At 38.3% G+C, this 14,563-nt stretch overlaps 1 protein-coding gene and 1 non-coding gene across 2 annotated transcripts in view; one reads left to right on the forward strand and one right to left on the reverse strand.

The window, feature by feature from the left end:
* Positions 1–14,563, reverse strand: part of FBXL17 (F-box and leucine rich repeat protein 17) — a 573,691-nt gene that overhangs the window by 113,040 nt on the left and 446,088 nt on the right. The window lies entirely within an intron of this gene.
* Positions 6,562–6,623, forward strand: LOC126002415 (U7 small nuclear RNA). Its single transcript, XR_007493127.1, has one exon. It is a non-coding gene; the product is annotated as a U7 small nuclear RNA (small nuclear RNA).

Consider the following 14,563-nt stretch of genomic DNA (forward strand, 5'->3'; position numbering starts at 1 on the left):
AAATGAAAAGTGGCTACTTACAGGATAAAATTAATTTATTGTGTTTTTATTATATATAAAATGTAATCAAGGAACTACAGATTGCACAATTACAGCTTTGATATAAAATCTAACGTGTAAAGCCTGGTATTTATTCCACAAGCTACCCAGGAAATTCAATACCATGAATTTAACTGCCTACCTTAGCATATGGAACATGTGAGGCACTTAGGGAAATAGCTCTAAATTTTTCAAAGAAAGAATTATCTTTTAAAATTATCGTAGAAGTAAATTACAAGAAATTCCACTGTCTTAATATATTTGAACACTGTAACAAATAATAGAATAACATAAAGTAACAATATTAAACCATTTAACAGGACATACTGCTCCAAAAGAATCACACCCCCAGAAAAGAATGAACTCACGAGACGTATTACAAATTCATTCTTCTCAAACAGCAGTTAGTGTTAAAATAAAAGTCATAAATTTTATGTCAGTAGTATGTGTGTGATTTATTTTTAAAATTCAAAAATAACTCAGGAAGATTACAAAAATGCTTCACTTTTTAAAAACCAATAACAACAACAACAACAACAACAACAACAACAAGATCACAAAGATGCTGCTTCACCATAAACTGAGTCTGAAACTCCCTTGAATGGGATTTTTGCCATCAGAGCGGAGGCAGCTCAGAACGCAGTGCAGCCCTATGTGACAAGAGTCTCCGAAAGAGATGAATGAGATCTTGCTATTGATAAGGTCGCAATCGATCTGAAGGAGACCTTTTGGAAATTAGCGAAATGTTGCGGCACTTTGCAAAGTGTCACAAACAGCCGTTCTCCATGAAAAATGCCTTGGCTTATGGAAAACTAATACTTTAAATGAAAAAATTGCCTCTTAACAAAAAAGAAACTTTATCTATTTTCTCCCTCAATTTGTTATTATTTCAGAGACACGTTCTCAGAATAATTTATTTTGAAAACTGGTCTCAGTATAACCTGTCTCCCTAATGATTATTTAAAATTAGTTGTGTCCACTAATTAAAAACATTTATGGCTGAAAGTGCCAAAGGAAAGGATTAGCAAACACACCTATTGATATCAGTAATAAAGTTCAAATTTCACCCCCCCCAAAACCTTTGGCAATATTTGAAATGTTATAACAAAAAATCAATGACCTCTTCTCAATACAAGGAAAAAAACTGTCATTATACATAAAATGGGTGTAATCTAGATTGCTTTGAATCATTAGGTTGTTTACCTAAAACCAATATGTTACATGTCAATTATACCTCAATTTAAAACAGAAAGACAATAACCCTAAATTAATCTGGATTAATGAAGCAAAACTAACCCTTCGTTTCCTTGGGAGGGAAAAAGTAGACTGAGAAGAAATATTTAGCATAGTAAAGAGACTGAGATTGAAATGATCAAATAATGAACCATCATGTGGCAAGAATAGTTCATTTCTTTTTCCTTTAAGTCAAAATTATAATGATTGGTTACAGAAAATTTGACTGGTAACTTTACAAAGTCAATTCTCAAACTGGATCTGCACTTAGAATCATCTGATACTAGTTAACCAGAATCTCCACTGGTAGAACTAGAATCTGAAATTTTACTCTACTTTTCCAGTGATTATTTTGCAAAACAAGGTTTGCAATCTCTGCTGTACCTAGGACTTAGTTCTTGGTACTGCTGAGTCTACAGGTTTCTTTCAGAGACAAAAGGAATAGTGCAGTCAGAGTCAGGCATACAGGATGCTCCAAATCTTGTCCTTTCTTGTACACATTTGTGGCAAGTCACTTCACTCTTTATGACTTGGGGCCCTCCCCCAAAAGAGTGTTTTCATATTTCATACAAAGTTTTTGTGCTAAAAGTAAAATTAATGTTAAGAGACTGGCATGAGAGACTACTAAAGATGTCATTATTTGGACAACACCCACAGTGATAATGACATATGCTGCTGAGAGACTAAAGGACATACTGCAAAACAGATTGTCCTGCCTCCCCCAAGTCAAGGTGATTTGATGAAGCCCTGAGAAGCTAATTTTGTGGGAGAGGGCTGGAGAGAAGCCGCTCATTGGACAGTTTGGAAGTCAAGAAAAGCACTGAGAAGTGACACCAAAGGTAAATTGAAACACTTTTCTGTGCTCAAACCTAGGCACCCAAAGCGTTGGAAAAAGAGCAAATCTACTTGTATAGTCCCATTCAGCATTAGGAACTAATGTTGCCATCTTCAGGACTGTGAAGGTGATTTCTTTGGTTTTATATTTCATGATTCTGCTACTTTGCTTAATAGAGCTAATATAGTCACTTCTTGGTTATTTCTTTATTTCCTGTGTGCTTTCACCATTTATGTCACCAATTATGAGTCCTTACACTAGAAGCACATAGCTAACAGGACACAAAGCACTGGAATTCTAAGCAAGCCAGGTGAGGCTAATGGGGACAGAGACCCAGGAAGAGTGGGGTGTAAACAACATCTGGTCCCACCGACTGTTCTACTGTCCTCAGCCAATTAGTAGATCAGGAAGTAACATGCTAATAAACAGTTCTCACACTGGAATAAAGTGAGAGGAAGTTAAGATCTTCTCATGGGTTAGAAAAATGGCTTCAGGACAGATTACAAAACTATATATTTATATATGTACATATATATGACTAAAAATAATCTTTTGTTCCAACTTGGATTATACATATAGAAGTACATCACTTAACATTAGCACTCTAGTTAAAACATTAAAGAAGAAACTATAGATGATCATCTTTTCAGAGCTTCTTACAGATTTTTTTTTCTTTTTTCTTTTTCTTTTTTTGTGGTTTTTGAGTCACACCCGGCAGTGCTCAGGGGTTATTCCTGGCTCCAGGCTCAGAAATTGCTCCTGGCAGGCACGGGGGACCATATGGGACGCCGGGATTCGAACCGATGACCTCCTGCATGAAAGGCAAACACCTTACCTTCATGCTATCTCTCCGGCCCCGTTCTTACAGATTTTTAACTCCCGATTCCTAAAAATTAAGACACATTTCACTTGTTCCCCCAATATAACTGTATACTTCTCTGCTCACACTGGGTGCAAAAACAGCTCCTTTGCAAGCTCAAACACTCCAAAACACACATTACCAAACACACTTTTGATACTATTTTGTCTGCATAGTACACAATCTATACATTATTAAGCATGAATAACATGTAGTATTTGGACGTTGGTTTGTAATTATGCATGATGGAAAACCAATGTTAAAATGAGCTGTTACTGCAATAGAAATATTTTTTAAATGTGTAAAGTATAATTGTGTTAAAGACACACTAACGATTCAGTTGGCTTGAGAAGACAACAAAACTGTTTAAGAATGAATCCCTATCACCCACTTTCTCCGAGCGTTTTTTTTTTCAATAACCTCATTTATTCATTGGGCTGAGGGACATGGACATTAAGAAGTGCATCCTAAGGCCAGAGCAATGGCGCAGGGCATAAGGCATGTCTGCCTTGTGTGTGCTAGCCTAGGATGGACCGTGGTTCAATCCCCCGGTGTCCCATATGGTCCCCCAAGCCAGGAGCGATTTCTGAGTTCATAGCCAGGAGTAACCTCTGAGCTTCACTAGGTGTAGCCTAAAAAAAAAAAAAATGCATCCTGATGAGGCCCCCCCATCATAATGAATTCTTGACTACTGACGAGGCAGACAAAAGATCTCATGTTAGGGAGATTACTAACCATGTAGCACAGGTGAAGAGAATAATAATCTCCCCCTCATGCTTATGAGTCAACTGTGTTCCACACAGATGAAGAGACATGGATAAAAAAGAATTATGAGTGAAAATAAGAGACACATTGGCCCACTTTTTTCCCCCATTGCTCTCATTACAGGGAATTAAAAACTATTCCTTTATAATTTTTTTTGGTGGGGGTTAAGTTCAGCTCACTGGCCATCAGTCTTTTCTAACTAAATTTTAATAACCCTCATATTTATGCCAGAAGAAAACTCCTGAAAAGGCAGCAAAACACAAAAGTCTCTGCTGTTTAATGGGAGACATTTATTCTGTGCTCCTTTATCCTCAGGCTTCCCTATTTCTTCCATTTCTTCTTTAATTTCATTTCAACTGATGTTGCACAGAGTTTGGGAAAAACAACAACAACACAATGCATTAGAAATAGCTTGCAAGAAACTGCAGGTTCTTGCTGTAAGTAAGAAGGGCCAATTGCTCTGTATTAGGCCAACCTGGGTTCAATCCTCAGCGTCCTAGATGGTCCCTGAGCCTTCTAGGAGTGATTCCCAAGTACAAAACCATAAATTACTCCTGAACAATGCCAGATGTGATCCTAAAACAAAACGCTGTATGTTTGTGTTCTGCACACCTAGAGGACTCTATTACACAAAGCCCTCTCCCACCTCTCCATGAAAAGTCACCCAGATTCTCCATTTCTCAGCAACTGCCCCTTCTATAACCAGACAGACCCCAAAGGTGTCACATTCATCAGAAGTCTGCACGAACAATGCTAATGGATGACTGGAATCACGAATGGCGCCACAGCTCTAAAAGCCACATTTCTGTGGGTGCTTGGAGCACGGCCCTAAAGAACAGTCTTCTCTGAGGTCCTACGACTGCCAGCAAACACTGTGACCTATTTTCCTTGCCCTAGACAGGTCTGTGCCTCCTTAAAAAAAACAAACACTCAAACACTCAAAATTATATTCAACAGCAACATAAAAGCCTTTTGCTCACACATAATACGAAGAAACAAGACAATGAAGGCAAAAGCGCATTAGTTTCCCATTTTAGAGAGATGCTTGCAGGTTTTTTTTCCCAAAAGTTTGCATTTTCAGCTTAACGAATGATGGAGCGCTCACCCCGTGTCTTAAAATAAATTGTCGTATTAGAGTTTAAAATGTCAAGTATGGTCAAGGTTCCGTGGAAATTAGTGGCGACATGAAGATCAGGTGCTTTAGTATCAGGAAGTGACTTGAATCTTGTAGTAGTCTCCATGGTAACAGCCTGGCTACTTACATCAAAGGACCTTCTCCTCATGCACAATAGCCCGTGATGTTTCTGATGAGTGTTTGGACCATGGAATTGTTCTCCCTCGGGGTGGGAGCCCTAGGGAGCATTTCAGGCTGGCCCCTAACCTTAGTTTAGTGTTGATGACGAAGATTATCAATCCAATCGTAGCAACCCTCGCAGAATACAAAGACTGCTTTTTTTTTAATTGCTTAGGAATAATATAGAACTTTGTATATTTTCAACTTTTTTCTTAGTAACACAGAAACTTGCAGCACTTCAAGTCACAACGATCATTTAATAAACAGGGCTGCTGTACAATCACACACACACACACACACACACACACACACACACAGAGGAGACTTTTTGATGCTGATTTTATTTCTGCATTTTCTGACGGGCTTCACTGCCTTTCACCTGGTCCTAATCAATTCTTTAGCCCTAGTCAATCACTCATCAAATTCACTAGTTTATTCATTACGTATGTTTTGATGGCCACACTGGGAAATGCATGCTAATTATCACTCTGTTTTATGTTCTGTTTTAGTGGAATTAGATTTGTTGTAAAAAGCAAACAAACAACAATAACAAAAAGTCACATACTCCCAATCCCATTAGAAAAAGTTTTGTTCTAATGATTCTTAAAATAATGGAAGTCATGTCTGCTGCTTGTAAAACCGCCTCTTTCAGGTTCCTTCCAATAATGTTGAGACTGACATAGAACAGAAAACTTAAAGTGGTTTGTGGTAGCTGTGGCTAGAAAGAGCCTCTGAATTCTTCATTTCTATGTGTTCTTTTTCTTCTTAATTTTTGCTCTTTGGAAATAATACGGCCTCACAAAAATAAAACTGTGGGAGGTTTATTCAGCACTATGTAATAAAATCCATACTTACTGCAGGGAATGTTTCAGTATGTCTGTTCTCAATGATTAAAATTAATCTATGTACCTTCCTTCTCACGTGACTCAAGTCCCAGGGCCTTATTGTTTTTTTTATGGAAACTGATATTCTGATTAATCAAGAACAGAAATTATATGAGTAGAAAGGCAAATGTAGAGAACTTTGTGCTTCCTGATCTTGATTCCTTTTTATTTTTTCTCTGCCATGCCCTACTTCTCATGTGGCCCAAAGTCACTCATTTATTTTCTAGTTGGTTCTGGGACTTGACTTGCCCTGATGATGTCGCCTGACATGCACAGTTGCTCATTCATCTATTCTCTTAAAGGAATCACTAAAAGTTTCTACTGGAGTGAAATACAAAATGGAGCAATCCATGGCTCCTGAATCAATTGGAAAAATTATAAGCCTGCAAACACTATTCTAATAACTATTGGCTGACTCCTCCTTGCTAGGAAGCTCAAATAGAAACATTTAGAAAGCAAATCACTGCACTTGAGGGAGTTGACAGTCTAGAAGGAAAGAAGGTAAGTCAGTATTAATTCTTACTGTCATGCAGATAATTAGCAAATATGCACAGGAAGTTATGAGCACCAATAGGTAGGCTGTGTGCCTAAGAAGATTACCAGAAAAGGTAAATTTTGAGCTGAAAAGAAGTAATATTAAGAACCTATCTGACAGTATTACAGCTCTTTTAGTATTGGTCCAGCAGGCCTTCTGGTCTCCACCGGAAGGCCCAAAGGGGAAAAAAAAAAAAGAACCTATCTGAGGATCCAGAGAGATAGTACAGTATAACCCCTGAGCATCACTGGGTGTGGCCCCAAACCTAAATAAATAGAGAGGAGAGGGCAGGGGAGAGGGAGGGATGGAGGGAGTGAGAGATGCAGGAGATTACAAAAGGACAAGCCGAAGCGGTGGCGCAAGTGGGGTGTTTGCCTTGCACGCACTGACCTAGGATGGACTGTGGTTTGATCCCCCGACATCCCATATGGTCCCCCAAGCCAGAATCGATTACTGAGCGCATAGCCAGGAGTACCCCTGAGCATCACCAGGAATAGTTTAAAACAACAACAACAACAAAAAGATGTACAAGGTGCACAGACATGAAACTTCAAGGATGGTCAACTTCTGGTCAACTTAGGAAACAGTGGTAGAAGATGAGGGTCAAGAGGGACACAAGGGCACCAGACGTTATCAGAGATAATGCAAGTTTGAATTGCAAATGTAATAAAACAAGTCCAAACCTGTCAAAGTTACCATAAAGGAAGGACTGGAGCTCTGGAGCACAAAATGGTCCTGTGAATACTTCTGGGTACTCTACTGGATATGTCCTTCCCCAAACAACACAACAGCCACCTGGCACAATGCGGATAAAATGTAACTGACGTAAAAATATTTTTCTGATAGATCACTTTGTTTGATGGGTGGGAGCGGTTTTGTTCTTAAAACTTGTCAAATGTTGTGCTCGCTTCGGCAACACATATACTAAAATTTGTCAAATGAGTGTGTGTGTGTGTGTGTGTGTGTGTGTGTGTGTGTGTGAGCATACAGTGCCAAGGATTGAAAAAGGGGTCATTTAGGGAAAGAAAAATAGTACAGTGGCTAGAGCAGTTGCCTTGTATGAACTTCTTATGTTCCTGTGAGCCCATGAAGAGTAATCCCTGACCACAGAGCTAGGGATAAGCCCTGAATACAACCAGATGGAAGGCAGGAGGGAGGGAGAGAGTTAGGGTAGGTCATGTGCCCTTATGTACTGTGTCATTTCCCCAGCCCAAATATTTTACTTCAAAAGATTCTTGATTGGGACTCGGGCACTTTGCACACAACAAACTTAAATTTAATTTTTGGCACAACATAAAGTCCCCCGAGCATCACCAGGAGTAACCTCTGAGTCTAGAGCCAGGAGTTAACCCTGATCTTCCCTGGCTGTGGCTCCAAAACAAAAACAAAGCAAAAGTAAAGACAAAGGAAACAACTGGGTTAGTAGAAGAAATGGATATTTGGAGTTTGGGAAGTTGAACTTTTGTTAGTTTTAATTCATTAATTTCTTATAGTAATTGTGACTCATAAGAAATGCATTTGGAATAATAGAGAAGATAGTGCATATTCTATTATATAGCTATGGCTAAATATGTTTTTTAATCTAAGTCTATAAATATAAATCATAATTTAAAATTTTAAATGAAATACATAAAGTTTCTGATTGAGATGATGCATAAGTTCTGGAAAAGGAGAATGGTAATGATTGCATAGCACTGTAATTACTTAATATTGCCATATAATATATTTAGAAATGGTTCCAATCGTAAATTTTATGTTAAGCATACTATAGAATATTTTAAAATATAGTTATATATGATAGCTTTATATACATATGTATAAGGCTAGGATTTATAGTGCAAAAGAAACTTGTAGGAAGAAACTGTTAACATTATTTTTGTTTATTTGGGAAGGGGATAAAACAGGTAATTCTCAGGGCTTTCTCCTGGCTCTGCACTCTGGACTCACTGCTGGTAGGCCTTGGGGGAAACTATATGTGATGCCAGGCAGGGATAGAACCAGGGTTGGCCACATGCAAGGCAAGTGCCCTACCTCCTAAATATATAGTATTGCTCTGGTTTCTATTCACATTTTTTTATTTAATGATTTGTTTTCACAATGAAGACTAATATCCCACAATGTAAATAACTTTCAATTACTGGGACTTATGACCTACTCCAGAGGTGCCCACTACTCCTTTCCAGAGAAAAATGATTAAGCACCACTTGAAAAGTTAGATTCTTTAAGAAAACAGGAATGTTTCCCTCAAGCAACCCCAGAGGTTACTGTGGTCCTGACCATCCAGTACCCTGGAGACGGGAGGTGTACTTTAGAAAGCTGATCTATTCTTTCAGGCCTTAAGACATGCTATTATCATTTGTGGATAAAGAATCTACACTTAGGGCAATTATCATTGGATAAAATTGGAAGAAACATTAGAGATGTTATTGCTTATACAAGAGCAAATATTTTGCTTTTATGTTTCTTACATTCCTAGAAGCATTTTATAACTTTGGAGCTAAGAACTAGTTTATTTAGGGTTATTTTGCAACTACATGAGAGTAATTTCTCTTAAAAATAAACATAAGCTTTACATTTTATAAAGGAAACATGTTTAATCAGAAACCTTCGTAAGGTATGACTTTGAAGTGGATACTAATACATTTACATAACTGATAAATTTCCTATCATAACCAGTCATTTCAGTATCTATACAAGAGTCTTCCTAAATCTGGTAAAAATAAAAGATGCTACAGAGAAGACAGTTATTTTAATCAATGCAATAACCTAATTTTAAAAAGACATTTGAATAAATTCATGGCACAAATATCACCCTCTTTTCCTATAACAGTAAACTATATATTCATGATGAGAACTAAAAAACAGAAAAACACTTAAAACTTTAGAAAGATGTAATCACAAAAATAATACTATATTTTCTGGCTACTATTTCTTGGATTTTAAAAAAATCCTTCACTAATTTGCATATTCTAAAATTACAGAACGGTACCAAAATATCTAAAGAATTCACTTTGGGGTTAGAAGCTCCTGGTTCTGACACTAACTCATCCGTCTAGAAACTCACTAATCAAAGGCTACTGTGAATCAGGAACTTTTATTAGGCAAAACAAAAAAGGCCCTTGTTCCAAAATGACTGTGGAAAATTAAAGTAAGCAATAGCAATGTTAAATATGATATAAATGATTACAAGTCCTACATAAGAAATGTGCAAAGTGCTATAAGACCAAACATGCCAAGAAGAGGGAGATCTCATTTCCAATACTGAGAAACGGAGTCTTTGAACTTAGAAAAACAAGGTTTTTGTCCCTATCCTTGTGCTATTCAACAAATCTTTCTAAGCGTAAGTCTTCTATGCTTGTGTCATCACTGGAAGCTAAGCTTAAGTTTTCTCACCTGTAAAATAAAGTTAGCTTATTTTTTTGGAAATAGACTAAAACATGTAAAATGACCAATGCATAATTAGTTCCATTAGTCTCTCCTAGTACCTTCATTATCTTTAAACGTTTTTGCAGGAGGTTGGGCCACACGAGGTGGCACTCAGGGGTTACTCCTGGCTCCACGGACCATATGGGATGCCAGAGATTGAACCTGGGTTGGTCCCAGATCAGCTGCATACAAGGCAAATGCCCTACCACTGTGCTGTTGCTCCAGCACCTATCAGGGCCAGAGCAGTGGAGTGAGCTGTAAGGCATCTGCCTTGCACGCTAGACTAGGATGGACTGTGGTTCCATTCCCCAGGGTCCCATATGGTTCCCCCAAGCCAGGAGCGATTTCTGAGAGCATAGCCAGGAGTAACCCCCAAGCATCACCGGGTGTGGCTCAAAAACCAAAAAACAAACAAACAAACAAGAAACAGGGCCAGAGCAGTGGCATAGCAGTTGGGCATTTGACTTGCACTCGGCTAACCTAGGACAAACCTCAGTTTGATCCCCCGGTGACCTATATGATCCCTCAAGCCAGGAGCAATTTCTGATCACATAACCAGGAGTAACCCCTGAATGTCACCAGATGTAGCCCAAAAACCAAAAACAACAACAACAACAACAACAACAACACACACACACACACACACAAGAAATATCAATTTGCAATCAATTCTGGAAATGTGGGAAATCACTTTGCTTTTCTATAACAATCTTGTTTTGACGGATTTAGAATATTCAAATTTTGTAGATGTAAATCAACAATAGTTTGGAAACTCTACCTTGGGTAGAGTAATAAAAAAAGAAGGATGAGAAATAGATTCTTTTTTAGCTAATAAAATTAATCAATAGATAATTCAGAATATTTAAAACTCAGATTTTTTACAAGCATTTCAATATTTATTTTTCGTTTCCAGGAAGAAGGATACAGAGGCCAATATCCTAATAAGCAAAGTTTGAAGAGTATAAATATTTTTTTTAAGATTTTAAGTTAGTAAGAATTTTTTTTCAAGATTTATTACAGTCCCAATCTAAAACAGATATGTGAATTCGCAGTACTGTTGTCGATTTCTTACTTCACTTTGTATAGAGATAACCTGGCACCAAGCAAAGATACTCATTTTTCCTTATATTCAAATAAATAATTTTGTTCAAACAGATCATAGTGTCATATGAGCTTCTGTGTGTAGTAAAACTAGTAGATTTGTTGCTATTTGTATGATCAACCCACAATAAAAATTATAGGTGATGTAATCTATGCACAAAGCACTAATAGACTGATGAACAACTCTAGGGAGTTGTTCTGCTACTCTGAGAATAAGCACCATGAAATAACTGATGCCTTATTTCTTTCAGAAAATTACACTAAGTGAATAGTAGTCAATGTAATATAAATATCAAAAGGTAATACAAATATCCCCACTGGGTCCTAATTGCTTGAGATAAAAATCCTGAGTCAAGAAGCAACACCCGGGGCCGGGTAGGTGGCGCTGGAGGTAAGGTGTCTGCCTTGCAAGCGCTAGCCAAGGAAGGACCTCGGTTCGATCCCCCGGCGTCCCATATGGTCCCCCCAAGCCAGGGGCGATTTCTGAGCACATAGCCAGGAGTAACCCCTGAGCGTCAAACGGGTGTGGCCCAAAAACCAAAAAAAAAAAAAAAAAAAAAAAAAAAGAAGCAACACCCATTTCTAATATTTTAAATGAAGAAACTTAATAAAAATGATAGTTCCCGGGCCGGAGAGATAGCATGGAGGTAAGGCATTTGCCTTTCATGCAGAAGGTCATCGGTTCGAATCCCGGCGTCCCATATGGTCCCCCGTGCTTGCCAGGAGCAATTTCTGAGCATGGAGCCAGGAGTAACCCCTGAGCACTGCCAGGTGAGACCCAAAAACCAAAAAAAAAAAAAAAAAAAAAAAAAAAAAAAAATGATAGTTCCCATTAAATGTTGCCCCATTATCATTAGTGCTAAGTTGAGGCTTTCTAAGAGAATAGATAGCTTTACCTCCAAAGCTATTAATAGAAGGCTAAAAAACAGAGACCCCAAAGGCCTCCATTTGCATAAAAAGAAGGCAGAACTACATTCACTCAGGTATACAAATGATATCCAGATAGACAAAAGCTCTAAAAACTCATAATCTCTTCTTTTTGAGCTTCAGTCAGGGATGGCTGGCTAATTGGAGGAACTCATGAAAGTTCCTTACAATCCAATTAGCACTTCAGTGCAATTAAGTGGTGGAGGCTTCCCTATTCTGCAGAGACTGGCTTTGATCTTGCACTGAAAAATGTCCTCCCTGAAAGCCTTGCTTTTGATTTTTTTCTTGGTAATTAGTGCTAATTGTAAACCCAAGCCTGACCTGCTATAAACAGAGTGTTTTACCGCATTTGACACTAGGACCTTAAATCAGTGCTCTCTTTTGTCTATATTGTACTTGCTTATTAGAAGTCTGCCTATTTTGCTCATTATTTGATGCACAATGGATAAGTACATACTAAAGTCAGCTGAAACAAACGCCTTGATCTGAAGAGCTTGTGTGGGTATTTTCACTGATGTCTTTTAAGTCCAGTCACCATAAAAGTAGTTGATTGAATTTCATTTAAGGTATATACTGTAGTTTTTCCACGCAAAGAATGACTATTGAAAAGCAATTTCTAAAGGGGTTTAGTGACCCTGGCATGTTTGGAAAATAAAAACAAAAGAGGAAAATGGTCTTTTTATAGGAGTAAACATAAAGAGCTGCATAAATCAACTGCAGTAGTCTGCTAAAAAATGTCTATTAAAACAATGCCTGTTATGTCATTGTACAGACTTATAAAAATTAAAATACATGCCAGTTACTGAGCAGGCCAATGAGATTTGTATGTATGTATCTGTCTGTCTAGGTAAAAATAAGAAGCTGGAAGATATAAAAATCCAGTTCTTGTTTTGAGATCTAGAGAAGACCCTTTGAAATCAATACACATTTTCTATGTAAATGCAAAGGAGATGAATATTAGATAGGGCATTTGTTCTTCATCTATGTTTTTATTTATTCATTTTTGGCTTTAGTTTTTTGGGCCACACCTGGTGACACTTAAGGGTTACTCCTGGCCATGTGCTCAGAAATCGCTCTTGGCTCAGGGGACCATACAGGATGCCAGGGATTGAACTCAGGTCCATTCTGAGTCAGCTGCAAGCAAGGCAAATGCCCACCGCTGTGCTATTGCTCTGGCCCCTCAACTATGTTTTTAAACATAACCCTTCCATTACTCGGTAAATTATTTCCTTATAGAAAAAATAAAAATAAAGCTATGCCTAGTCCAATTTGTACTACTAGAGATTCTGAATTAAGACCAATGTTCATGAAGGAGACATGGTGCAGTGTACAGACATATAATTTCTAAAGGGAAATACATTCCTAAATACACACAGAAACTAAATATGATGAAACAACTGACTCCTCTGAAATAGATATTTTGATTATTTATCCCCCGAAACAAGTGAAGAGTTCAGAAAAGGTATTTTTTTGGGGGGTCAAAACCACAGTATATAGTAGGTAGAGCATTTGCCTGGTGCTCAGCTGACCAGAGTTTGATCCCCAGTCTTCTGTAGCCCACCAGGAGTGATCCATAAGCACAGAGCCAGAAACAAGCCCTGAGCAACTGCTGAGTGTGTTCTGTCACATTCAAGGCAAGCACCCTACATGCTATGTTCTACTTCCAGCCCCTCTGGGACTCTATTAGTAAAATATCCCAGATAAGTACAAGTATGCAGTTTTGGAGCTCTTACTGCAGGGGTCCTCAAACTTTTAAAACAGGGGGCTGAGACCAGTGGTCGGACTATAGTATTTTTTAATAATAAAAAAACAACAACTATGAACAAATTCCTATGCATACTGCACATCTTATTTTGAAGTAAACACACACACACACACACACACACACACAGGAACAAAAACAATACTTAAAATGAAGAACAAGTAAAGTTAAATCAAGAAGCTTACCAGTATTTCAATGGGAACCATGGGCCTACTTTTGGCAGGCCATAGTTTGAGGACCCCTCTCGAGACCGAGAGTAGGAGTTAAAAGACAGAGAGAAGAAAGGGAGCTGGAGTGTGAGAGTGCACATTTCATACATGCGCACATTTCATACATGGGAAGAATAGGCTGCTAAGCAGGACAGGCAGTGGTGGCAAAAACATCAAATCCTTACAGGCGGGGGTCGGGTGGGGAGGAGAGAGACTTGGAACATTGGTGATGGGAATGTTGCACTGGTGATGGGTGGTGTTCTTTACATGACTGAAACCCAAACACAATCATGTATGTAATCAAGGTGTTTAAATAAAAAAAAAACAAACTAAAAAAACCCCAAAAACATCCAAATCCTCAACAGGCCTCATGTGGCTTGTAGATTGGAGTTTGAGGACCCTTGTCTTAAAAGACAGTTTTTTGGGCCCGGAGAGATAGCTCAGCGGCGTTTGCCTTGCAAGCAGCCGATCCAGGACCTAAGGTAGTTGGTTCGAATCTTGGTGTCCCATATGGACCCCCGTGCCTGCCAGGAGCTATTTCTGAGCAGACAGCAATGAGTAACCCCTGAGCATCACAAGGTGTGGCCCAAAAACCAAAAAAAAAAAAAAAAAAAGACAGTTTCTTTAGCCATTCATCTTTGTTGGGCCTCTGGGTTGTTTCCAGATTCTGGCTATTGTAAATAGTGCTGCAATG

Source organism: Suncus etruscus, chromosome 2, assembly GCF_024139225.1.
Source record: "Suncus etruscus isolate mSunEtr1 chromosome 2, mSunEtr1.pri.cur, whole genome shotgun sequence".
In the NCBI taxonomy this organism is placed as follows: Eukaryota; Metazoa; Chordata; class Mammalia; order Eulipotyphla; family Soricidae; genus Suncus; species Suncus etruscus.